This window comes from Cydia pomonella, chromosome 23, assembly GCF_033807575.1.
Source record: "Cydia pomonella isolate Wapato2018A chromosome 23, ilCydPomo1, whole genome shotgun sequence".
Lineage (NCBI taxonomy): Eukaryota > Metazoa > Arthropoda > Insecta > Lepidoptera > Tortricidae > Cydia > Cydia pomonella.
The window spans coordinates 3,288,523-3,301,257 of NC_084725.1; the positions used below are offsets into that span (position 1 = coordinate 3,288,523).

Genomic DNA, 12,735 nt, shown 5'->3' on the forward strand with positions numbered 1-12,735 from the left:
GCAGAGTGTGAAACTCGCGATCTAAACGAGTAAGCGCCATGAATTGCCTCCACGCATTCCAGAGATAAAGGGCCATGAAAGACAGACGGACGGGCAATAAAGTGATCCTATAAGGGTCCGTTTTTTCCTTTTGGAGTACGGGACCCTAAAAACCGACGGCAAACTTTATATATTGGTTATAGATACCTATTAAATAAAATAAAAATTACCAAAATAACTTACCTACCAAAGATGTTCAAATCCCTAACTAATAGCTCACTTGCACTAGATGCAATTGTACTTTTAACACTAGTACTTAACGTTTATTTTATTTTTATACTAATTTTTAATAAGTATGGTTTTTGATTGTCGCTATCGCTAATATTTGTAGGTAATCTCTATCGTGAGACTGCGACAATTAATTAAAACAAATCGGTTACATAAGAATCATTAAAATCGGTCCACAAAGAAACAAACGTACTTACAATAAAATCCTAACGTAATGTATATGCCTAGACTGAGACGACAGTAATTATACCCGATAAAAGTGACATCGGGGCGTCTAGAGTCGGGCTAAGCTTAATATTATGTTCAGCCTTTGCAATGACAAAGTGTGTACATATCTTCAAAAATATAAAATTACTATGTATATATGATGTTTGTAATGCCAATTCACATTTTGTCACGTCAAAATCAATGCAGTGTATGCATATGCATAGATGCGCTCTACCGTGGTGGAACTAAGTGCCACAACAGACACTATTATTATTTTTATATTATTTTATAATTATATTTATTTATGATTATAACCGCACTTTTCTTATACCAAATATGAGGTCATGAGTCATGTCTAAAGAACGTGTCTAAATTCAAAGCCTATGGTTATAAAGATTTGTTTTTTTTAAGTATACTGGGATCACATATACGTGCGAGCGGCGAGGAAAATGACATGGATCTGGCGATATATTTATCTAATTATAAATAATGTGAATATTAAAATATTTGTACCTATCCGGCAGCAATATAAAAAGACCGGCCAAGTGCGAGTCGGACTCGCGCACGAAGGGTTCCGTACCATTATTTATAAAAAAACCGGACAAGTGCGAGTCGGACTCGCCCACCGAGGGTTCCGTACTTTTTAGTATTTGTTATTAAAGCGGCAACAGAAATACATCATCTGTGAAAATTTCAACTGTCTAACTATCACGGTTCATGAGATACAGCCTGGTGACAGACGGACGGACGAACGGACGGACGGACGGACAGCGGAGTCTTAGTAATAGGGTCCCGTTTGAACTTTTGGGTACGGAACCCTAAAAATATCTTATAGACTAATGACGTAAAGACTAAACTTAAAACTATGTTTAAGCGACAAAATACCGTGGCTTCGTTGAGGGGTCTGCTCTTGTGTGAGATTCGGCAGTTTGCCACGACACCTCCGAAATACGACACCGTACGTCTGAAGTTCGATTCGCATCCGCATTCGATATTAGACCAAAGTCGACCTATCCAAGGGACATAGTTGAGCAACCAGTATTGCATCTCGGTCTGCAGATTCTTAATATCTGATTCTGGTTCTCCCGGACAAAAACTTAAACTGTGTCACTATCAAAGTTTCATATTAGGGTACCTATATCAAACTATGAGCCCACAGAACCAATAACATCTTGAAAAACAAATATTTTCGGTACTAGTCTAAAATAAGTGTAATTACACGCGTCACTGTCAAACTCAAAACTGCTAGAAACATAATAAATTTATTTAAATAAAGTTATCGCATTCGTATCAAAACCAAACCAACTTACAGTGCAGTATAGGTAGAAAACAAACCACAATATGCCTGTTACTGATATACTAGTTCCTTGTCGAAACGCTATGCGTGGCTAGGGGCCACATATAATATATGTTTTCCTATATCCAGTCCTGACTAACAAAAACACTTAATTATTTGTTTAAGTAGACAGTTAGCAGTATTTTATGAAAAAAAAGAAGGTAAATAGTTTCTGGGTCTTGTGGCTCGTTGCCATTTGTAGGTACCACAAAATAGTTTTAAACATAGAGCGCCTGACTGCCCTAGTATCTTACTCGTACTTTGCAACTTTATCCACTCGCACATTGATGCATAACATATGTACAATACATACAAATATGACGTGCGCACATAGATGCTAAAAGGGTTCCCGTACTGTATATACATATAGGTATAGTGTGTTCGCATCATGTCAGTACATACATCGTTCACACTGTATACTGAGAATTTGTAAAACTTAATGCTAATACATACCTAAGTACAGTATAACCGATGGCTCGTCATTGGTAAATAATACTGCGGCTTATCATAACCTTAACACTACATATTTACTTCTATAGGTAGATACAAACACCTGATCAAGATACAATGATGTTCTGTTTCACTACAAACCCTTTTTCGAAATCGATAAATTATTTTCTCATACATCTTCACCAAATTGATAATTCATGATTACATGCGCGTATAATAATTGAGAAGAGTCTCACCATCAGTTCAGAATCAGGAACCTATTCCTCTACTACCACTTTGGTGGTTTATAATTATTCTACTTAATCGTACAATGGTTCTTAAAATCATCGGTGAACATACATAAAAAATACGAGTAAACTGTACCTAACCTATTCCTCATTACAAGACAGATAACATATAAGAATATCACACTAGATATGTACATGGCGTAGTAGGGATCACAGTAGTACTAGACAACGATCACAAAATAATAGATAAATCTCGGAAATTTGTAGGTAAATTAGCCAACAACTTCGTTCGCCGGTTTGCCAGTGTTAATCCAGAAAGTGATGCCAGTGCAATAATCTAATCATAGGAAAAAACTGACATCTCCGTATCGCCTCGTCATTCGCACGCATAATGCACTCCGTGTTAAGTTAAGACTGATCTAAGTATACAACAAACCTATAACATACCTACTGATATGATATTATTGGGGGTCTATATTAAAATGCATAACTTTGTCCTGCCTATTTTCACTTCGCATAACAAAGTTTGGTGTAACTATTGATCCAAATAAATTGACTAATATCCTAATATTTTTAGGCATAAGCTTATCCATCTCATGGATTAAATTTTTTTTTTATGTCGAATCTCTATACGCATAATCGGTACATCCTAAATTTTAATAGGTATAAAAATCAAACTTCAGTCGACTTATATACGGCTAAAGAATATATGCGAAAAATATATTAGGAAAACTGGTTGTAGGCGAATTGAAATATTAAAATAATGACTTTTATGCGAAGTATATGACAATCAACTTTATGCGAAAAAGAGGGCACACATGATAGTGGACATAGAAACTTTTTACTAAATCTGATGGCGTAGTTCATCGTTTCGGATGCCTAATGCCTCTTAGACTGCCCCCTGTTTCAAACCGTTTGCCCGACACATACATACCTCCCCTTTATTACATATGTGTCCGTAACATGCTTACTTAGGTCTAAATCACTTACTTGTTCAGTTGCATTTATCTGCGCTTTCTGGCACGTCGGTGAATTGCGATCATTGTGGGCGTACCGGTATGATCCGCAAACTTGACAACCCTAGATGTCGAAACAGATCGAGTCGTGACCTTCATTTATCTTATACTACATATTAGATATTATCAGATTTGAATCAACATCTTAAATCAAACCTACTTATCCTGCCTCCTAATAAATAATTATATTAAAAGTTATTTTATAAAGATCTTATGCAATTTACAACTATTACTTCACTAACTTAACCACTTTGACATGTCCATCTGTAGATTTATGGCCAATAACCACACAAAAATAATTCATGTACATTAGAATACACAATACAGAACATGCTTAGAATACACATAAGATAAGCTTAATATTATCAGTCACAAGTTTAGGAAAGAGTATACATACCAAAACTAGCTCTGTTCTGTATTTTATTTTCTTATGTACAGTTTATAGTTTATTAAACGATATTTTATCTTCAGTCAGCAGTACGAACTTCTACGAAGGACGTTCTTTGCAGTAGTCACGCATGAAAATGCTTGTATTTTACGTGTATCTCTGAAATTAAAATAGGGATAAGCTTAGACTTTTGACTACTTAGTCGCGATTTCAAGCGAACATACTCATTTCCGTTATTAAGACGAGACACCTATCGAACAGTCGAACAGATTATTTGTTTCGCTTGTAGGCAAGCACCTATCTACTGTTGTAACCACAGAACACACATAAGTAAGACTGGTTACACTTATATGTATAGGTGTTTTATTTTTATAGGCATTCCTGTAAAATTTGCTCTTGGCCAAAGTAAATGACTGTAATATGCACAAAAGTAAAATTAAAACATAATAAACGCACCTAATAATATTTTTATACATGAAGGTTACGGTGGCAGGTGTCATCTTCATACAATTTATAACCTTAAAATTCGTCTTTGATAACAGTATAGGCGTAAACATGCTTGCATATTTCAGGGCACCTTCTAGTTTTAAGATTATTGAACCTTTTCTAAGGGATCAAAATGCTTTCTTTATGTTTGAATCTACCTACCTAATTTTAGAGACTATAACAGCGGTCAGTCACGTCCAATTTTAATGTTTAGAAATTATAAATAGCAGCGGGGTAGCAGTTGACACATGCAAATAACTAAAATTTAAAAATAAACCTTAATCTAATCTACAACATTGACAATCTCGCGGCGTTGTATGGGGGCTGTCAGTCTTCTAACTATATTTACTAGTCTTGTCAATACTAACACCGTATGTGTTGGCGTGAGCGTGGCATGGTTCGTGTTCGTTCTTGCGCTAGGCATTTCTCGATTCGGTAACGACGCCGGTGACGCCGCCGCCGCTTCAATGATATTTGGCTAGCAACGGAGCTGGAGGTAGTAAACTTCGTCTCGCCAATGAAAAGAAAAACATTTAAACACATTAAGGGAAAGTTTTAAGTAATTGTAAATAATAAATTGATTTTACTTTAGAACTGTCCATAACTTGGTTATCTCTATTTATTGTGAAATGGAAAAAAATATTTCTAAGTTATTTGTTAAAAACAATCAAATGCGTTTTCTTAGCAGGGTTCTAACCTGGAGCCGCTTACTTTATTCGTATTAAGTACAATCAAAAACATATATTTTTCAATTAACTGTGTTACACAAGAGTCAAAAAAGACACATGTTTACATGGAAATACGAGTAGAAGTACCTTGTAAGGAAAAATCACAAAAATATCAGAATTTCAAAGAATTGTTTTAGAAATCATAATTAATATAAAACTAAACAAAATCTAATAAATATTGCAGTGCACTTGGGGAGCCATTAGGTAGTACTAATCAAATAAGTTCCAGGATTCGAACCCGTTACTTCTTATACAACTACAATATCAACAAACTGAACCCATCGGCCTAGTCCAAATTTACGCAATGCATGTCTGTAATAGGCAACGCGGGTAAACCGGCAACGCCGGTAAACCAAGTAAATGCAACAACCACTTAAGTTTCTTCACTGGGCCTCGAACCCAGGACAAATTTTCTCAGTCGAAGTTACCACCAATAGGCTAATATTATATATATAATATTAGTATCGATTGTTATAATTTATGATCCAATAAGTTGGTCGAAACAAAAATGATTCAATTTAATTTAATTGAATACCGAACCTTAGTCTTAATTTTGTTACTCTTTTTTATATAGTACAAGGCAGCGCAGGCTCTGTTGATGCAACAATGGATCGAGCACCTTTTCTTACCAGGATTCGAACCTGGAGCCGCTTGATTAGTTCACATCACAATAATAATCATAGGTAAAAAATCAAGCTAATAAGCTAATAAGTTCCTTTACCCTATTTTATTGCATTGCACCAAAAACTATTCGGTAGCACTAATCAGACAATTACCAGGATTCGAACCCGGATCCCACTGAAGTACAACAAGTAAATCAATCAATCAATCAATACCAATAAGCCAACCAATCAATAAAGTGCTCTCACCGGGGCTCGAACCCAGGTCCACTAACTTCTCAAACCGAATCATAACCAATAGGCTAGGACTGTCGTCCTAGTCTCAGTTTTAATCTAAAGTATTCGTGATGCAGTGAGGACTGTGTGGAATCAATACTGATTATAGTCAACAAATCCGTGATCACGTTAAGCCTCCATGTACTTGAAAGTTAGTATTCTTCCAAATTGTGAGGCTCTGTCCACGCTACATGATATTTAACTAATCAGAATAGTATGGTAGAAATCGTGAGGTCAAAATAAAACTTGTCATGGTCATTGTATCAACTATATATATGTTCTTACATTTTATATAAAAAATTCTAATACTATAAATAGATAAGTAAAGTGGCAGGTACCTATATACAGGTATAATCGAACCTTCAGGGACAAGTTCGATGATACAAAAAATTACTTTGTCCTTGCCTGGGACTCAAAGCATTTCCGCAACATGTTTTAGCTAAATCGGTTCAGTGATTTAAGCTTGAAAAGCTAACGGACAAACGGACGGATGGACGGACGGGCAGATAGACAGACGGACTAACATACAGACACATGGACGGACGGATGGATGGACAGACGGACAGACGAACTGAAGGACGGACTGACGGACGGACGGATGGACAGACGGACGGGCAGACAGACAGACAGACACATAGACATACCATTTAAAATATTAGTAGGGAAATAGGTATAAGTGTTTTAAATAAAGCAACCTATCTCTATGCAGGTAACAGCAATATAAAATTACACACAGACACACACACACACACACATAAACCATTAAAATTTACGCATATAACGCCAAAAGAATAGGTTTCCATTTTTGCCACTTTGACTACGGATCCCAAATCACCAAACCAACATTCTGAGTGTCTTAATCTACTTGTAATGTAGAGCTACGTTCCTAGGGCAAAGCGGAGACATACAGCGATTACAGGTTATTGACCTTAAAACGCAACCCTCTGGATACACTATTGGTGGTGAAGCACATCGATCTCCTGCTTAGAGCAGCCCGCCGCTGTTGTCTGTACTCGCTTACATATAACTTCTGGAGTAACATGCAGTGCCTGCCTGCACCACAATCATATAACAGGACTATAACATTTTTTTCAAGTACAAACGTCGCATTCATATATATCTTGTGTATGGATTCGAAGCCGCAACACTACCTAGATTTATATAACGGGAAACTTAGCTCTACTTATATGTTTTTTAAATATAATTTACAGTTATTGTAAATAGATTCTAGATATTTAATTTGAATAAAATTGCTTTTTGTAAATGACATCGAATCGAATATGACAAATGTCAATTTTTTTCTTATACCCAAGTCATAGACAATCATTATACCTTAAGGCCAGTCTAGATGGGAAGATCGAATCGAAACTTACCTAAATAACTATATGTAAAATTACTATACGTATTCCTATAATATTTGAGGTGCTCCGGTGTTCCCTCGATTCCTCATAGTATCCATCATCAGAACTGGACCTTGACATAAATGTTTCTTAAGAACTTACTTGCTACAAACTTAACAAAGAAGAATCGCGTGCGTAGAAAAGTTCCAATCTAGTCAAAGTATTATATGCCTATAAGATTTGAGGAATTCTTTCGATTTCTCATGGAACTCATCCACCTCATGCAACTCTACCTTATGACACAAGTGTCTCTTAAGAACTTTACTTGCTACAAAATTAATAGATAAACCAAAACGGGCGCGAGTTGGCAAATCTCATTCTGATCAACATCAGCAGTTGCACGTCGTCAAATGTCACTTTATTTTAATAAAAATGTTTGTGAGTTGATGAAAATCCAAAAAAGACTCAGCTATATCTATAAGAATTTAGGAATTCCTTCGATTCTTCATGAAATCAGTCATCAGAACAGGACTTTGACACAAATGTACCCTAAGAACTTACTCAACATCAGCAGTTCCACTTCATCAAATGTACTTACTTACACCCAGTTCTTTGAAACAGTACGTACTCCATTTTGATGCCGCCAGCCCAAGTTGGAGTGTTTTCTTGAAGGTCCAAACCTTCAATAGCCTCAGTGTCCTAAGAGCAACTTAAAAACTGCTGAAAAATTGCTTTGGAAACGTTAACCGTCACTTGAAAACACTTTGATACCTGGTTCACAGCATATATTTGGTGCTGGTGCAACTGCAACATTACCCGAGTACATTAAAATATAAATAAATTGTAATAATTTAGAAAAATTGTTAGGTAGGACAGTCCACTTCAAGGTCGCGTAGATCAGAAGTAGATATGAATTTGTTCGACAATACGATATAGGTACCTAAGCATTTACATTGGCGCATTTTTTCTGGAATACTATCTAAATTGCACTTTGTATATATGCTACATTTTTTATTTAATTTGGAGCCTTTATTTTCCATGGAGTCGAACGCTATAGCAGCTATACGAGAAAAAATAATAGATTTTTCTGACCTACCCAATGAATAGTGAAGGTCATCAAGAGCATACTCGCTGAGATCAATGGAATGGAGAGTCTTTCGATTGGACACAATTCTAACGCATTACAAATACGCTATTTTGTAATTACCATGTTGAATATTTTAAATTGCGTGTTTTGACAATTAATGTTGACAAACAGTTGACAATGTTACATTAAGAGTCATCTTGACATTACTTTAGAAATCCATAAACAATGGTCATCTGTTTATACTTTTTAAAATGATGGAGTAAGACTGACGAGATTAGCGCAATTTATAAATGTTTTACGTCAAGTAGAATTTTGCTCTAGAGCGACATCTAGCGTTGAGTAGAAAAGTTAAAGCGTAATTAACTACAATTAATTAACTCATTTAATGTTTTTATTTCGATTCCTGCAACCGTTTGATATCAGCTATATTATACGAAAAATAGCTTATACAAATACTTTTCATGTGATATACATGGCATTTGTATAATAATTTTTAGAATATCGTTTTTTTTTTAACTGTAAATTGTGTCTCTTTAAATACTTTACCATTGGTGTTGATACAAGAAGAATAAAGTATATTTTATATTCTTTCTAATAAAATACGTTACAACTTATTATATCTCGCGTTTAAGGAAATATAACTGCTTATATGCGCGACTTCTTTTTTTTGTATAGCTCTATCCCTGCAAGTTGTCTAAGGTTAATGCCATACATTAAAATAAAACTAAGATTAATAGCTTATAATCGACATATGTCTCAACAGTATACATCCATGGGACACTGCCCATTGTCCATGTCCCATATGTATGTAAGTCTATAAGGTATTTATAATATGGGCCTTTAGCCTTAATCAAATTTTAAAATAAATAAATAAAAATATTGTCCAAGTAAAGATCTGCATATACGCATCTTTTTATAAATAGCTACTTTAGCTAAAGGACCTAGAAATGCGTTCACAGAGTACTTTTATATGCGTTACAACAAGCAATCTAGTAAAATGTATCTTTGCAGCTGGAATTCAGCTCGGCTAAAATAATTTTACAACTAGTGGTTCTGTGAGCTGCTGTAGACAGCCTTTGTGACAAGCTTAAAACTTCACGAGAACCAGTTGAGAATTACGACCTGTAAAGGAGACAGACATTTTTCATACAAAAGTGCATGTTCTCTTTTATGTAGATACAATCAACAAACTTTCAGATTTTGGACCGGGTATGGAGGAAAGAAAAGAGAGGTAAGGGCACTGTGAATGTCATCTCGCTTTGTGTAGTAGGATAGGGATGTCATTCCAGATCTAGAACAGAGCCCAACTGGGAAAGTGCCTCCAACTTACAGAAAACCGCACACAAATAACTAGAACCTACTCATAGTGTTGTGTTCCTGCCGGTGAGTAAGGTTGCCAGAGCTCAACGAGAGTATTAAGTTAACGGGACATATGCTTGATTGCACCAACGTAGTATAAAAACATAAACTATTATTTATTCGTATTAAAAATAATAATTTATTATTTATTTACAATTAGTATATACATATTGCTATATACAGATGATTACTATAACTAGCTTATATCTAAAATAGGCCCTTGAGGCATTGTACCAAGGATGCTGGCGGCATTTCCTCGTTGTATCGCAATACTGATACGTTGTGCGAGGAAGCTGCCAGCTCTTCGGTCACCAGTTACGTCAACCAGACGTTTCGCAATTTCTCCAAAAAAAACTTGTGCGCGCTGGGACCCCATGGACCTAGAGTTTCAACGCCAAATGATACAAAATGGTACTCTCTACCGAGGCTCTTATATTTATTACGTTTCAAAATTTCGGCGTTTTCAAAATAATTATGGATCTACTCCTCATCTTAGCGATTGGCGGTTTCATTTTAAGTTGGCGGTTGCTTCCCAAAAAATACCGAATTAAAGGAACCCGAGGGTTGCATCCCGAAGGAACCTCCGGTTTCGTCACCGGACGCGAAAATGCTAAGCCACCAGCGCTCACAATGATATTGGATCTATCGTTTAATTCAAGTAGAATTAACAAGGTACAGATTTTTTGATTGATACAAGATTGGATCTTGCGATAAAAAGAATTCCCACTAGATCCATTTGTCATTTAAACTGGATCTATTACTAAAAGAAGTTCTCGTTAGATCCATCGGCCGGAAGTTGGATCTAACGAACAAAAAAATTCTCACTAGATCCATCTTGGATCTACTGGTTGGATCTATCGAGAATGATTGACTCCGCACCCTCGTTGAGCTCTGTCAACCTTACTCACCGGCAGGAACATAATGTTATGAGTAAGGTTTAGTGTTATTTGGCTGCGGTTTTCTGTAAGGTGGAGGTACGTGCCGAGTTATGCAGGGGAAGTACAACTGAAAGTACCACCGGAGTTACGCATGACTGGCCAATGTGCGTAATTCCGGTACCTAACTTAAGTAATTAACAGTGGTGATATTTTGGTCGTGCCGGTCATGCATATATTATCAGGTTCTCAATCAATGATCAAGTTACATGACTTAGTCATATGTTTATCTCAGTAAATACAAAAGATTTTCAAAATTTTATTGTAGTAGAATTTTTGACACAGTTAAAGACGATTTACACTGGCTATCCGTAACTAATGTAACTGAAGTTACCGGGGTTGCTCGTGACACGGCAGTCCAGATGATTTTGGACCATATTTAGTTAGGAGCTTTTTGATATAGTAGGGGGGTTATATGGTAACTGAGATGACATCGTGATGTTTTGGCACCTTGGAGCTGATGATGAAAACAGAGAACAGAGATTTTGTGATATTAACAAGGCAACCTACTCGTATTATGTCTTAATTCTTTTTGCAGAAATCGCAAAGCGTCCGGTTGATGTAACTGGTGACCGAAGAGCTGGCGGCTTCCTAGCACAACGTATCAGTATTGCGATACAACGGACAATGCCGCCAGCATCCTTGGTACAATGCCTCAAGGACCTATTTTAGATTTAAGCTACCTAGTTATAGTAATCCTCTGTATAAATCCATTATGTATATTGTTATAATTTTAACTATTAGTTTGAGGACTTTGAACTCGTCATGATCTTTTTAATGAAGCAAAAGTTACATCTGTGTTTTTTTATTTTTATTTAATAAGGTTTACCAACAATTACTAATAAGGTTTACTAACATATATCCTAATTGAGTAGTGTAATAATTACTTAAAGGCAAACTCCACATGCGACCAAGTTGTGATTGATGCTTAAAAACTAACAACAATTAGATTTAAAAATTACACTTAAGTTAATTATAATTAGTGCTAAGATTGACACAAATATAGGTTCCTGCCAAAAATTTAACTGTTGTGAAGAGAAAAAAAATGCATATAACTATCGCCGAATTTATACATATACATTGAACGTTACGGATCGGTACGGTTATTATGTGCGAAACCATTGTGAGATTTTATTACCATGGTATAATGATTACAATGTTCATTATAACTATATTAAAAATCTTTAATTTCCTTTAATTTGATAGTGATAGAAGCTTGTATTTAAAATATTTTTAGCAAAATTTTTATTTATAAAGTAAGTTTAACGACTGTCGTGGGCCAGACCGCGGGTAGAAACTAGTTGACAAACCATTTTTAGGAATATTGTTCTTAATTTTATTGCAAATAAAATTGCAATCATTTAGCTAAATAGATAAGATTCGGTTAAGATCTTTGTAAGTAGATTTCAATATTTTCAAATTGTATTTCTTGACATTTCTATTTTTTATGTGATAATAAATTGGATTTAGTATTACCAGTAGTAGGATGAAGTAGATAATCAAAAGTGTGGAAATTCAGCCAGTGACAAATGGAGTTAGTTATAGGGACAAGCTCGCCTTTGTACTTCCATTTCTTTAATTTTATTTTGTAAACCTGTATTGTTTAGCTAAAACAAAACGTATTATGTTAAAAAATCCTCTTTATCTTTGATACACAAAAGTTTGTTAAACTTATCAAATATATGCCGCAGTAAAAAAAATGTAAACGTATTTTTGGGCCAGTCTGTATTAAAAAAAATACTTACTCTTTTGTTGTATATGCCGACAATTTCAACAGAGCGCCGAATACTGGAGTGACGGATGACTGGACGGTCGGACGATTTCTGGAAGTAAAATTATTACATTAAATCAAATATTCCGATTTGTTCTTAAAATGCTCTTAAAATATTGATACTCAAGATTATTGAAATTAGAGATATATTTAAACAAATACTAATTAAGTGACAAATCAGAGGGTTCTTGAAAAAGCGCAGCTGCCCAGTCTTGCCGCTCTTCTCAAACAGAGACGCTTGC

At 35.4% G+C, this 12,735-nt stretch overlaps 1 protein-coding gene across 1 annotated transcript in view; it reads right to left on the reverse strand.

Moving 5' to 3' along the window:
* The window catches only part of LOC133530504 (uncharacterized), a 115,109-nt gene that overhangs the window by 62,871 nt on the left and 39,503 nt on the right, over positions 1-12,735 (reverse strand). Inside the window, exon 2 of the mRNA XM_061868424.1 lies at positions 12,468-12,545. The gene's annotated coding sequence lies outside the window, so the exon portion shown is untranslated. The remainder of the gene's footprint in view (positions 1-12,467; positions 12,546-12,735) is intronic.